This window comes from Cricetulus griseus, chromosome 2 (assembly GCF_003668045.3).
Source record: "Cricetulus griseus strain 17A/GY chromosome 2, alternate assembly CriGri-PICRH-1.0, whole genome shotgun sequence".
Taxonomy (NCBI): Eukaryota; Metazoa; Chordata; class Mammalia; order Rodentia; family Cricetidae; genus Cricetulus; species Cricetulus griseus.
In genome coordinates this window covers 155,558,053-155,573,818 of record NC_048595.1, presented here as the reverse complement: position 1 = coordinate 155,573,818, position 15,766 = coordinate 155,558,053, and the positions used below count along the sequence as shown (strand labels likewise).

General features: G+C 39.4%; 1 pseudogene; it reads right to left on the bottom strand.

The window, feature by feature from the left end:
• Positions 1-1,125: 1,125 nt before the first annotated feature.
• On the bottom strand, positions 1,126-2,776 carry LOC100756828 (annotated as a pseudogene).
• Positions 2,777-15,766: the final 12,990 nt, after the last annotated feature.

Genomic DNA, 15,766 nt, shown 5'->3' with positions numbered 1-15,766 from the left:
AAAATGTGAAAATATCTAGTACACAGGATGGGAAAATGTTTGAAAATTACCTATATGGTGATAGATTAAGATTCATAGATTATTTATATAAGTTACAATAAACAAACAAACAACCTAATTTGAAGTTAGACAATAGACTCCAATAAACATTTGTCCAAAGAAGACACAGAGATGTTAAATCAGAGTGTAAAATACCCTTCATAGGTTTGTGGGTCTAAGAACTTCATCCCTGGCTGATGGCACTGCCTTGGGAAGCTGGGGAACCTTTTGAAGGTGGGGAGTAGCTAAGGAAACCCATCTTCTAGACCCAGGTATTCTGCCTCTTGAACATGGCCATGTAAGTACCTACCCTACAAGGAAATAAAATGTAGGTAAGTTCAACATAGCTCCAGGGAGAAGAAAGTGCTATTGGTAGAAGCAATGGGTGAGAAAAAGAACCAAGTAGAATTTGTAGGGAATATTGGTCCCTTTCAGTGGTTAGGGTTTCATCTCTCACCTGCAACAAAAATCATATGGAAATTTCACCAGTAGGTTTAAGGGTAGATGGGTATGCTGATTTGAATGAGAACAGTCCCAGAAGTCCTATAGATTCGAATACTTGGTCAACAGGGAGTGGCACTATTTTAAAGGATTAGGAGGTGTGGCCTTGTTGAAGAAAGTGTGCCACTGTGGGAGAGTTCTGAGGTTTCAAAAGGATAAGCCTGGCCCAGTGGCTCACTCTGTCCTCCTGCTGCCTGTGGATCTAGATGTTGAATTCTCAGTTACTCATACAGCATGCCTTATCAATTGTCTGATTGCTTACTGCCGTGTTCCCTGCCGTGATGACAATGGACTAAACTATAAACAAGTCTCATATATATATATATATATATATATATGTGTGTGTGTTTATAAAACTAAATATATATATATATATATATATATATATATAATATATATATAAACCAAACACATATATATATCCAAAAAGAGGGGAGTGAGAAAAAGAGAGATGGTAGCATTGTGAAATTCATAAAAAATTTCAAAATGTAGACTCACAGGCAGTTATATACCTAAACACAGATTCCCTTCTGTCCTTTCTGCAATTTCCCCCAAGTTAACTTCTTTCAAAATGTTAGAATGACATCAACCCGATAAATTGAGATTGATACAGTAAAGAACAGATTCATCAGGCAATGGTTCCATTTCATGAGCTTCAATGTCCACATAATAATCATAACTATTTTGTGGCTCATGCCAATCTCCAGCATCAAAGGTGGAAGAGTTGGCATCACTGTTAAAATCACAGGAGACAACCTGGTCCTCAGAGTTGCCCAAGGTGTCCTGTAGTGGGCTCTTGGATGCCTGTTTCACCGCCTTCTTGATGTCATCATACTTGGCAACTTTCTCTAAGTGGCATGTCACATCTACAATGGACACACTAGGGATAGGAATAAGGAAGGCTATGCCTGTTCAGCTTGAGGATGACCTTGCCCACAGCCTTGGCAGCACCAGAGGATATAGGAATGATGTTCTGGGTAGTTCCATGACCATCATGCCACAGCTTCCCAGAGGGGCCATCCTCAGTCTTCTGGGTGGCAGTGATGGCATGGACTGTTGTCCTGAGTCCTTTCACAAAGCCAAAGTTTTCATGGATGATGTTGGCCAGGAAGGCTAAGCAGTTGGTGGGACAGGAAGCATTGCTGACAATCTTGAGTGAGTTGTCATACTTCTTGTGGCTCACACCCATCACAAACATGGGGGCATCAGCAGATGGGGTAGAGATGATGGCCCTTTCTACTACACCTATCAAGTGGGCCCCCGGCCTTTCCCACGGTGGTGAAGATACAAGTAGACTACACAACATACTTGGCATCAGTATCACCCCATTTGATGTTGGTGGGAACTCACTACTGGAAGATACTGATGCCCTTCCCATTGATGACAAGCTTCCCATTCTCAGCCTTGATTGTGCCATTGAACTTGCCATGCATAGAATCATACTGGCACATGTAGCCCATGTAATTGAGGTCAATGAAGAGGTCACTGATGGCAATAATGTCTGTAGTGGCATCTTGCCTTGCCAATGAACTTGTGGTGGTGACCACACCCTATGGGTGTGGTTTCAGGTTCAGATCAGACCCATTATAAGGTAGAAGAGGGGCTGTCTCAAGTTCTCTTGGGTTGTGGAGAGTATCTGAAAGGCAGAGACTACATCTTCTTGAGCAGAAAGACCTCATCGGTTACTTATTGTGATCCTCGTAAGTACTTTCCTAGTAAATAACTAATTATCATTTATCTTGATTCTGGTGGACTCATTTAAACCTTATCTTCAATTAGATGATGGGGGATGTTCTTCTGTATGTATGTTTCTCTTATTGGTTGATGAATAAAACACTGATTGGCTAGTAGTCAGGCAAGAAGTATAGGTGGGGCTACCAGAGGAGGAGAATTCTGGGGAGAGGACACCGATAGTGAGCCACCAGAGAGATGCCATGTAGCTGACAAAGAAGTAACATACTGGAGAATCTTCTGGTAAGCTAAAACCACATGGAGATAAACAGATTAATAGAAATGGGTTAATAATTAAGAGAGAGCTAGCCAGTAAGAAGACTGAGCTATTGGCCAAACAGTTTATAATTAATGTAAATCTCTGTGTGTTTATTTGGGGCTAAATGGCTGTGGGAGCAGGAGGAACAGAGCCGTCATCTACAAATGTCCACTTTGCCAGACATGAAGGCAGCTCTGATGAGTATCCAATATGGCCAAATCCATTTACTCTGAATTTCACTATCATGTCTCAAGAATGATGCTGACACTGCATGACAAGATGTGACTGACTCTGGAACAAGGAGGAGCAGAGAGCTGCCATTTGGTTCTTAGAATGATTGATTTTCTAAAACTTCAACTTTCAAATTAGTGTTTCCTTCACATTGAGGATATGGGTCGGGCCTAATTAAAAGTTTTCCATTCTATGTGGGTGAAATTAACACGTTGTGGCTGCCTCAGTCAGGAAAAGGCTCATCTGAGCACAACAGATTGATGTAAAGAGAATTGAGTCTGAGTCTGCATTCAGTTTCTGGGCAAACCCAGCCAGGCCACCTGAGAAGCCATGTCCTTAGTTTCCTCATCTATCCAAAAGAGAGAAATGCTGTGACATTTCTCAGGCCTGGGCTCTCAGGATGCTCACTGGGTTTGTGAGTTGGCCAGAGATACCCCACCTATAGCACTCACTTCAAAAATTTTTATGCATGGATCCATTCTGCTCAACTTTATTTTAAGTAGAATTATAGTCACTTCTATAAATATACAACCTATATTATAAATCTTAAATAAATGATAATTGGAAGGAGATGTTTCTTTTAAAAATAACCAATGCCAGCATATTGTAGGTAGGTTATTTTCCCTGACAAAGATTTTGGCATAAGACCTGATTCCTTGGTATGAAAAACAGGGATTATGAAAGATGTGTATGAGTTAAGAACACTATTAGTATGATGAAAACTTGCTTTATGATGAGGCATGCAGAGTTTTTTCCACCAATTCCATTAGCTACAACAGCATATCACGTGGCGTGTTTCGGGAAGCATGCAATGAGTGGTCATTCTAGCATGTTCTCTTCTAATGTCCTGCCACTAGTCTGTTACTCAAGCTCATGTGACAAAAAAAAAGAGAATGGCATGTCCTCTGAGGACAGTAATTGCCCTTGTCACCATAGTATGCTGCTATTTCTAAGCCAAATAGTCATAAGAATTTAGTGAACTGGAGAAAAGAGAGATCTGTGTCTTTAGACAGTGAATTTAGTTTTATGATGCAAAAGAGAGAAAGAGTCTTACAAAATACAATATTGAGTGGCTCCAAGTGGTGCACTGCAATGGTCTGTGACTGAGTTCATAGACACTGTGTGGCTGTCTGAAGTCTCTCACTTATGAGAAAAGCCACTGTCTTTACTTCACACTCTGTTGACCTAGCTAAGATGAGCTGTGGAGCAGTTTACCAAACTAAATGGGAAGAAGATCCTGTCTTACAATCCTCCCCTCCATTTACAAACACAGTTTGTTGGCTCAGTCTACCAGGACTCATATCCTTCAGCTCTCATCCCACTTCAGGGGACAGGAAGAGCCAAGCTCCCTCAGGCAGATGCGATGCTCATGCCATTAGAGGAGGCATGTAGTTTGATTAAGGAGGAAGCTGATGTCTGCTTGAAACATGCACATGGAACAGTACATTGACTTTCTTTGTCATCTTAAGAAACTCTTAATGTTTAATCTCTAAAGCTTATGTGTGTGTGTGCTTATATATGTGTACATTGTGTGTGTACATGTGTATACTTATTTTGTGTGCTGTTTGCATGCATGTGTGCATGTGTATGCATGAGTGCATTGTATGTATACATGTGTGCATGTGCTGTCTTTGTTGTGTTTGTGTGTGTGTGTGTGTGTGTGTGTGTGTGTGTGTGTGTGTGTGTGTGTGTATACAAGTGACTGCAGTACCTGAAAAGGCCAGAAGAGGATTCAACCTGAAGAGGTTGAATCCCATGGAACTGTAGTTTCAGACTTCTGTGGCTGCTGACAAATGAACTGGATTCCTTTGCATGGTCAGGACATTCAGATAACCACTGATCTCTCCAGCCCCATCTTACTATTTACTTTTTTGTTGCTGAGAACGGATCTTGGTGTGTAGCCCAGACTTTCTGGAACTCTCAACTCTGGTGTCCCTGCCTCCTGCTTGCTAGGATTACAGGTGTATGCCACCATAACTTGTTTTTTTGTTTTACCTTATTTAAATCACAACATATACAATTTCAGGTAGAAATTTTAACAATAAGGCTGAGGGGGATCTAAGATGGAGAGAAATTCTACCACTGTTACATGGAAATAAACATTGGAACTGCTAGGTTCTCAGCAAAGTAAACCTTGATATGGGTATTGATCAGGTAAAAAATCCAAGTGCTTATTTGGAAGAATCTGTGGACAGATGTGCTGCTTTTCAGACAAAATGGACTTTTGCATTTCCTGGTTTCTCACTAAAGAAAATGCAGTTTAGAATCATTGCCTTCAGTTTAAGTTGACCTTCCCTGTGTGCCTGTCTGCTTGAATTAAGGTCTCTTTTGAAGTCTACAGTTGCTTTGAAATAATGTTCCTCATGTCTCCATGAATCTAGTGCTGGACTTACAGGTGGGCACCATGTCAAACAAGTGGTCCTTCAGAATTGAAAATCATTTTACCCTATTGTCATTGACAATACTTTGCAGACTTGGTTCTGATATATGTCAAGGGAATAAGTTACTAAATGAAAGCGAGTCATAAATGAAATGATGGAAAACATAATATGGGGAAATTATCAGATAAATAACAAAAGGTATGTTGACTACCTTCAAGGGACAGTCCCTAGAGATATAGAAGAGAAGAAAATACATGGTTTGGGTGGAATGACACTGGAACAGATTGGGAGAGACCAAGTTAGCACTGTATGTGCTCAGGGGCTTCTTCCTTCTGCAAGCCATTCTTAAAGAAACCAGCTGTTGTGACACCCACATGACCTGCCATTCATGGATATAGTCTGTAAATTCTAAACTCTGTCTCAAACCTATGATGTCTTGTTTTGTTATTATTCCCAAGGTAACAGAAACTACTTTTTCTAACAAACAGAGAAAGAACCTCTTGGGTTTCTGACAGGCAGGAAATGACAGTTAGCTCTGAGCTCCTACTTATTAGAACACCTATCAGTGCAACCCAAACATCTGCATCAGGTTTTCAAAATACATTAGAGAGTCTAAATCTATATGCTGCAAGCAACACAGGTGGTACTTATGAGTTTTGGGAGAGTTGGAACTCTCAAAAACCACAGGAAAGTATCTGGGAACATGGGGAAATGTGTGGCGTTCACAGTGTACTTTCAGTACAGAGAAACTCAAGACACTAGGGACAAATGAGATGCCTTCCACAACCTTGTTCATGTGATTCCAGGTCTGGTGCTTCGTGTTTGCATCTCAGTGTAAGTATTCACAGGTATAATAAATGACAGAATCTTCAGTTATCAAAGGGATACAGCATGTCCTCTCAGTAATAGAAACTTTAACTGAATTTTCTTTTTATATCTTATCAACTTATTTTCAAAAATCAGTAAGCATCTCTCCCATCTCATTGGCGTAATTTCAAAGGTCCTTTTTAATCATCAAAGTTTCATCTTCTGATACGTGTAAATAATCTGCATAATTTCCAATTAGAATTGAATTTTCAATGTTTATGAATGTTTACAGAATGCAAAATATTAGCATAATAATTTAACCTGTCAATCAAATTAGAAATGATTCTTTCATATGTGAAAGTTTAAAAGAGATGCCAACTTGAATTCAGAATAGTGATTATCAGAGATTGGAAAAGATGGGGAAACATGGAAGAAATTGGGTGGCAGGAATCAGAACACAGTTAAGCAGAGTCTGTTCTCAAGTTCCACAGCACAAGAAAAGGAGTATAGTTGCTGAGAGCTTGTTGCATATATTGCAAAGAACTTGAAAGTCTGCAAACACAAAGACAAGATGAAACAGAAACACCATTTACCATGAATTGCTCACTGGTTGCTATGTTCATGTATTGAAACACCACATCAAACACTGCTAATATTGATCATTAATAAACAGGTAAAATTACATAAAACTAAAAACAAAAAGTGGTCATTCCCAAATATATCAGTGAACCTAAAAGACAATAGCATGTTCAATCTGCCCTTACTGATAAAGATGTCCAGATAAAATATATTTTAAATATTTTCAACAACTCATAGATGAAGAGGACAAAATTCTGTCCTGGTGACAGTCCAGGATACTTTATTGCAATAATCTGGAGCCTTAATGTGTCATTTCCTATGAGAAGATGAGACACAGGTGGAATGAACCCTTGGAAACAGCCAACACTGAATTAGGAGTTTTAAACCTTCACCATGGCTCATAGTGGATCCAAATTCCAGACAGAAAGCACATGTCATCTTATTGGCAGGAGAGAAAAACTTTGATACTGATTTCTATCAATTATATTTCTGGAATATTCTTTCATAGGTTAATAATAGTATATAAGAAAATTCTGCATAAAGATCAGCAGTAAATATTTACCCAGAAGAGAGCTCACAAATCTCAAAAAAAAATCTCTTTGTGCTAACTATGCACAAAGAAGTACAGTGCAAGTTTCCAATGTCTTCAGAGTAAATAAAGTGATAAAGACAGATTCAATAAGTTAGAAAAGAACTATTTTTAGCTTTTGTTCGGAAGAGTTCAATGGGGGTCGTCAGCATCTGTCTAGTGCATAGTAACAGGGGCAGGGTTTAGTCTCTTCTTAGTAACACACATGAGCTTCACTGCTAGGCTTAAGGGTTGATGAAAGAGACACTCCTAAAGTCAGGCAGTGAGTCACAAGACAGTAGGAATGGAGACTCAAAGCATAGTAAGGAAACCTGAACAGATATTAAGACAAAGAAAAGTGGATACGACACATGTGAAAGGCATGTGTACATTTAACTATGGTCCCAGAAGGTAGAGAGAGGAAGACAGACTCTGGACTATGGCTTTTATAAGATTAAAGTTAAATTTGTATCTTGGGGTGTTAATAGAGCCACATGGAGTTATAAACCAGGGAGAACATACTGGTTTTCAATTTGTGTTTTCAGAATCCCATTGGCTTCAATCATTTTTTACTGTTATCTCCAAACTCTTCAAACCAAGTAATTTATAAAGGGCAGAGGCTAGGAAGACTGGAACAAACATCTTCTCAGACTTCAGTCAAGCTTTTGATGACAGGTCTCTGGAGACTCTCAAGGAAGTGTGGGGCCTTACATGAAGACGTTAGTGTGCTAACTCAAGACCCTTTACCCATTCTTACAAAGGGAGTCAACCTCATGACCTCAGATAATTCTATCTGCCTCCAAAGGCTCTGTCTACAAATGACATTGACATATGGCTTTGGGGGTCAAAGGTCAACATGAGATTGGAGGGGCAAAGAACCAGATCATAAATAACGTCTGTACTGAGGGCACATTGTAATGTAGGAATTCCTGTGATTTTTTTCTTAAAAATGACCACTGGAGATAGATAGGAAGTAGAGATACTCCTCATACCACATCTGACAGAAGACTAAGATGCTATATTAAACTTTGTTAAAGGCTACTGACTTATGGTCTATTGATGCCTTATGCCAACTACAACAAAATTGGCATGACCTTGGAGGTTCAAAACAATAGATGTTTATTTCCCCATATGTATTCAGTCCAGATTCCCAAGATAGCCTTTATGGGACCAGAAGCCAGCTGTCTGAGGACCCTCAGTCTTTCAGAGATTAGAGAGGACAATGCAGTCCCATCTCTCCCAGTTTCTGCCAGTTTTGCCATGCCAAGGCTTGTTGTCACACCACATCTGCCTAGGCCGTATGCTTTGTCTCTTGTGTCGAGACTTCTCCAGATCAGTGAAATGCAGAATACCATAAGTGCCTTGCAGAACAGAAATTTGTTAGACTGGATCTTACCTTTAGTAAGGAATATGTTAGAATGTTTAAGTGCTCATAGCTTGATGCAATGCTTATACATAATCATTTTGAACTGAAATATGTATGAATACAAACAATCCCCATCTGAAGTAGACTGCTTGTAGTCCTTCTCTTTCCTTATGGGCAAAATAGGGCCAATGATATCCTATCCTATCCAGGTGAGAGTTAAATGAAATAGTTACTTCCAGACTAAATTACTTGTAGTAGGGGTTCCCTAAGCAGTAGCTGCTGCTGTCACATATGAGTACTGACTTTGTGACTGATAACTTACAAGCATCGGCTTAAAGATTGTGTGTGTGTGTGTGTGTGTGTGTGTGTGTGTGTGTGTGTGTGTGTGTGTGTGTGTGTGTGTGTGTTAAGATGCCTGCAGAAGCCAGAAGAGGTTATTAGATCTCCTGGATCTGGGGTTATATTTGGTGGTTGTAAGCAGCCTAATGTAAATTCTGGGAACTAAACTCTGATTCTTTGCAAAGTAGCAATAATTTTTATTCAGTAAATCAGATCTTCAGTCTTACATATGACATTTTAACACTTGAAAATAAACATCTCACTTCTAACTATTTTTTTTTCTCTTTAATGCGATCATTCAGTCCACAGAGGCAGGCAGATCTCTACAAATTAGATAGAGGCCAGCCTAGTCTACAGAGTGAGTTCCAGAACAGCCAAGGCTACACAGAGAAAACCTGTCTTAAAAACAAATTTGACATATTATTTGTTTGCATTTTATGTGTCTATGTGTTTTTCCTGAATGTATGTTTGTGCACCATGTACATGCAGGGCACATGGAGGCCAGAAGAGGCTCAGGTCTCCTAGAACTGGAGTTTCAGGTACTTGTGAGCTGTCAAATGGGTGCTGGGAATCAAACCCTGGTCCTTTGAAAGATCAGCCAGTCCTCTTAACTGCTGAGCCATCTTTCCAGCCCACCTTCTCATTTTCAATGAGAATGTTCTCAAACCCAGTGATTTGATTGAACTCAGTTCATGTATGAAGGGTCATTGCATTTGGGTGGAAATTATTTCCCCAAACAAGTGGAAGTGAAGGGCTTTAGTTAGCAAACAGTGTTTGCCTCGACATAGGGCAAAGGAAGGGGATGCTTTTAACAAAGGCTTTCAACACTGAAAAACAGAAATGTTCAGGTCAGTGTATGGGCTATTCAGGCAGTGGGAAATGACCATGGGTACAGCCGTGATCCTGGATGTATGTGTTAAAGTCACTCTCTCTGGAAATGTAGAAGCAAGTTCTCCAAGTCCAGACGCAATGGTCCTCCCAGAACTCACACATCAAATTTAGGCCAGAGTCACAGATTTACTGCTACTATGGGTTGATTGGTTTGCTTTGTTTCTGTATTTGCAGTTGTGATATCACTGAAGTTGGATTTGGCTGTATGAGAGTTTTCCTGCAGTACAGAAATGAGGACAGACATAAATTATGCTAATTAAATGCTGTGGACAACTCTGCAAGAATTATGGACTGTGAAGCTGAAAACAAGAGGTGATTTTAGTTCTTCCTCCATAAAAGACACTTGTGTCGAGGTTGTTGCCATGGTTTGGATGTGATAGTTGCTTTCTGATAAAATTTGTCCCCCAGTTTCTTACTGTGAAGAGGTGGTGGGCCCTTTAAGAGGTGATGGGATATCTGAGAGGGATGAGTGCAGTTCTTGTTGAGACTGCATTAGCTACGTTGATGGTAGATTCTATACAGTGCCTAGACACATTGTTCCATCCATGACTGCCTGACTTCCATGTTCTAGTGCAGTTATACACCATGCAGTAAACTTTATTGCTCAGTCCAGGGACCTTGCAGCCATGATCCAAAACAGGCCTCTTTCCTGTGTAAATTACCACTCTTAGATATTCAGTTGTGCAATGGGACAGACTGAGACAATTGTCCTTGCCCCACAGTTCCATTTTTACTCCTGGTTTTTTTTTTTTTTTTTTTTTTGTCACATAACGATTCAGAGGCAACTTAAAAACCTAAGCAAAATGTTAGAAGTTCCTCCAAGGCCCTTCATTAATACAGTCCTTGTACCTTTTGTTGTATCTGAGAAAGAAGACTGTTAGAAAAGGTCAGACTCCTTTACTTTCTGTGGCTGGCTCTTATTAAATGAAAGTATTTATCTGTGTTCATAACTCAGGGAAAAATCCCGTCTGCTGTGAGTCATTGTCAGAGTTTGAACTGTGAGTCACTGAACATATTGGCAGGGAAATTGATTATCTCAAGAAACAGAGGGGAATACTGCCTATGGCGCTTCATATATAAATACAGATGTGAATAGAGCCATTGTTCCTTCAGGCAGAGGCTGTCCCAGTCTAATTAGTCTGTCTACCTCATGGGAGAGCCCTTCCCTCTTTTGTACATATACCTTCTCCTCCCCAGTGCTGGCTGCATGCTAGGCAGGTACATCACCACTAACTACAACAGCCTTGTGTACCATGCTTGTTTTGTTGTTGTTTCTTTTCTTTGTTCATTTTAGAGAAGATGCTGGCTTCCAAGTCATGCCACTCCTTCCTGAGCCTGGAAATTCATGAGCCTGTACTTCCATAACTTCTGCATACACAACTTTGTGAACAAGGAGCTTCTGTGCTAGCTTCCAAATAACTCCCATGTGCTCTCATGTCAAGGCTCAACCAGGAGTATTCCTCATTTGGGAGCCTCTAATACCTCCCTCTATATCTACCTCTCTGAGCCTATAGATTGTAGGTTGGTTACCATTTATTTAATGGCTAATAATCTACATATAAGTAAATACAGGCTATATTTGTCTTTCTGAATATAGAATACCTACCTTGGGAGGATTTGTTTCTAGTTCCATCTATGGAATTTCATGATTTTGATTTTTAAAAAATAACTGTGTAATACTCCATTGTATAAATGTACCATGTTTCCTTTATCTATTCATCTGTTGAGGGGTATCTAGGTTGTTTCCAGTTTTAGGATATTATAGATAGAGCAGCAATGAACATGGTTGAGCACTTTTTTATGAGACAATGAAGTATCTTTTGGGTATATGCCTAAGAGTGGCTTAATGGGATGTTGAGATAGATCTATTCACATTTTTCTGAGAAACCACCACAGGGCTGTAAAAGTTTGCACTCCCAGAAGCAATGGAGAAGTGTTCCTCTTACTCTACATCTTTACCAGCATAAGCTGTTACATGTTTTATTGATCTTGGCCATTCTGACATATATTAGATGAAACCTCAAATTAATTTTGACTTGCATTTCCCTGATGACTAAGGATGTCAAACATTTCTTTGTTTCTCAGCATTTGAGTTTCCTCTTGTGAGAATTCTTTGTTTAGATTTGTATCCCATTTTTAGGCAAGTTTATTTGCTTTCTTCTTATCTATATTTTTAGTCCTTTATGTGTTTTGTACATTATCCCTCTACCTGACGTATTGTCTGTAAAAATCTTTTCCCATTCTGTAGGTTCCTACTTTGCCAGAGTAATGTTGATTGTTGCCATGCAGAAGCTTTTCAATTTCATGAAGTCTCTTTTATTGTTGATCTTAGTGCTTGTATTAATGGTTTTCTGTTGAGAGACATTTCCTGTGCCAATGAGTTCATGGATATTCCCCACTTTATCATCTATCAGATTCACTGTTTCTGATTTTATCTTGAAGTCTCTGATCCACTTGGGGTTGAGTTTTGTACAGGGTTATAAGTGTGGATCTATCTGGATTCTTCTACATGGCACCATCCAATTTGATCAGAACCATTTGTTTAAGACACTGTCTTTTTTTTCCTGTGTGTATTACTGACTTCTTTATCAAAAATTGGGTGTCCATGGGTGTGTGGATTTATGTATGAGTCTTCAATTAGAGTCCATTAATCAACATGTCTGGTTGTTTACTATGCTAATCCTATTGATTCATAAGCACGGGATGAGGTCTGATATTTCATCGTCTGATATTTTCTTCAATTTCCTTCTTTGATGACTTGAGATTTTTATAAGTCTTTTACTTACTTGGTTAGAGTTACCCCAAGATATCTTATATTATGAGGCTATTGTAAAGGTGTTTTTTACCTAATTTCTTTCTTATACCATTTGTTGTTTATATGTGTGAAAGGAACTGATTTTTGTGATTAATCATGTATCAAGCTACTACACTGGAAGTGTTTTTCAGTTGTAAGAGTTTTCTGGTGAATTTTTCAGTCACTTATGTATGCTGTCATGCTGTCTGCAAATAAAGCTACTTTGACTTTTTCATTTCCAATTTGTGTCCCACTTATATCCTGAAGTTGTCTTATTGTTCCAACTAAGACTTCAAGTACTATATGGAGTAGGTATGAAGTGGACAACCTTGTATTGTTCATGTTTTTATTCAGATTGCTTTTGGTTTCTCTTCATCTAGGTTGATGTTTACTTATGAGCTTGCTGTAAACTGCTTTTATTATGTTTAGGAATATTCCTTGTATCCAGAACCTCTCCAGGATTTTTACCATATGATGATTTGTGATTCTTTCAAAGGTGTTTTCTTCATGTAACAAGATGATCATGTGTGTTTTGTCTTTCAGTTTGTTTATTTAGTGGATTACATTTATGGGTTTGCATATGTTGAACCATCACTGTGTCTCTGAGGGTGAATCCTATTTGATCATGGTGGATAATATTTCTGATGTGTTCTTGGATTCAATTTGCAAGCATTTTATTGAAAACATTTACATCTATGATCTTAAGGCAACTTGGTCTGTAATTCTCTTTCTTCTTTGCGTCTTTATGTTGTTTGAGCATCAGAATAACTGTGGTCTCGTAAAACAAATTGAGTGATGCTCCTTTTGCAGAATAATTTAAGGAGTAAGGCAAGGGATGATTGGAGAGGAGGATCTGTGTGGTCCAGTGGGTAAGAGAATATAGCAGTTGGGACTCCGCAGCAGGTGGTCTGCTGCAGAGCTGGTAATTGGATTTGAGGGAGCTGAGGAAGAGGTCAGCCTACCTGTTTAGCTGGCTGCAGTAGCCTGCAGGTTCCCATGAAATACCTGTTGGTTTGGGGGGGCTAGGATAAAGCAACAAGTGGGGCAAATAAGTTTTGGAAGGGGATCTGGTCCACTGGAGAAGGGGCAGAGAGGCAGGGCAGGCTACCGTGGTTCTCTGTTGTAGAGCTGGTGATGAAACTGGGGGATTGGATTTGGTAGTGTGAAGGGAGAGGTGAAGACATGCAGTTAGCCTACCTGATTCACTAGTTGGAGCTGATGTAATAAATACATTCCTGTTGTTTCACCTGCTTATTTGTGGAGCTTTGTTCCATCAGCCCTGGCATATTAGTAAGTGTTCCTTCCCCAGTTCTAGTAGCTGCTTATCTTACTGAACTCACAAGCCTCTGTCATCTTCAAAGTCAGCAGTGTCAAATTCACCAAACTTCCTTCTGTATAGTCACATCTCCTTCTAGCCACTGCCAGAATACTCCAACTTTTAAAAACTCCTGTAATTAGATTCATCTGGATAATTCAGAATTGTGATGTCTAGTAAGGGTCCAGGGACTTGAACTGACTGGAGCAGCAAAGGAGCAAAAGAAATGATGGATAGAAACACAGAAGAGCTGGAATCAGGTGCTCTTGTCTCTTTGGTGGAAAAGTCAATGCATCTGGAAGCTCAATGTGTTTATTCTATCTATCTGTCTATCTATCTATCTATCTATCTATCTATCTATCATCTATCTATCCACCTCTCTATCTGTAAGGTTGAACATAGAGGTGGGATTATTGCATACATCTGAACAGGGAGGTGGGGATAGAGATGGGATTGTTGCATATATCTGATCAAGGAGGTGGGGTTATTACATAGGAATAAACAAAGAGGCAGTGTTATTATCAGATGAACAATGAGTCAGTCTTAGCAAATCTCAGCAGAGCAGTCACTGTGAGGGAGCAGTCTTCAGGTTATAAACACCCATGGGGAAAAAGCCATGGTAGGCATTTTCTGCACACATTATCAGTATTACTTTACCAAAGTTTCCATAACAAAGTATCATAGGCTGGGTGGCTTAAACAAAAATATGTAGTACTTAAAATTTTAGACATGAGGAAGTTCAAAATCAAGGCACTAGTAGATGTAATGTCTAATAAGAGACCACTCCATGGTTCCTCATTATCTTCCTTCCCAAATATGAGGGATGTGCCCCACACATCGCTATAATTACCTTCCAAAGCCTGACATTCTGACACCATCACACTGGATATCCATGAATGGGAGAAGGGAGTACATACATATAAACATTCAGTTTGTTGGACTTTTGATTTATTGAAAGTAATACTTAAATATTTTACATTAATATATAAGTAATACACAAATATTTATGTCAAGTATTCCATTTTAATATACAGACAGTATGTGGAGTACAAGGAGATTTCTAAGCCTCTATTTCTTTTTCTATGCATGAGCACTATTCTTCATAGAGAATATGATTAGGTATAATTCAGGGCAAAGTGGAATCACACTTTTTATAGCCTGAAAAGTTTTGTAAAATAACTTTGAAATGATTATTCAAGTGTAGCCAGGTAATTTTTTCAGACATGGTGACATTCAGCAGCCTGGTGAGATAAAGAAAAAAAACAGCAAGAACAGTTAGAGATTTCATTTTCCTTGAAGATGCACAAAACCAGTTTTCTTTGAGTTTTTTGTTAAGTAATTCCATATGCATTTGGAGAGGCTCTTGTAAAGTTCAAAATTAATCATTAGCATTTTAAATACAATTCAAAATCACAGTTACTCAAGTCAAGGCCTGTTACTAGAGAAAAATGCCCGGGTAATACTGGAGATGATCCAGGCTGGAAGCTGGCCATCCCAAATGTATGTCTATTGTAACACTAGAGGATGAAGGTCATACCTGGTCAGTGGCTATGCCCAGACATCAAGGACAGTGCGTGTTCAGTAGCTACACAGGAGATGCTGAGATTCCTAGGCACTGTGAAGGAAGTTTTTCCTCTCTTGTCTCATCTCTTCCTTTCTTTTCACTAGTTAAGTGTGTCTTTTGTTTATAGAACACAGAAGTGAGGACTTTGCCTCACAATTGTGCCCTGGATCCTTGGGCACAGGTATGCAAAGTCTTAGTAAGAAGCAAGCTTGTTTTCACTTAGATCCTCCCACAGTACAGAATGGTAACAACCTGTAAAAGGTATGTCTGTCCGTCCACCATGGATACAGTCCATAGACCAAAAGACTTTGAGGACATTTAAGAGAGCTGCTGGGCTAGAGCTGAGACTCTGGTTCAGGGGCCCAAGAAATAGAGAATGGAGGAAATGAAGAGTGGGGCAG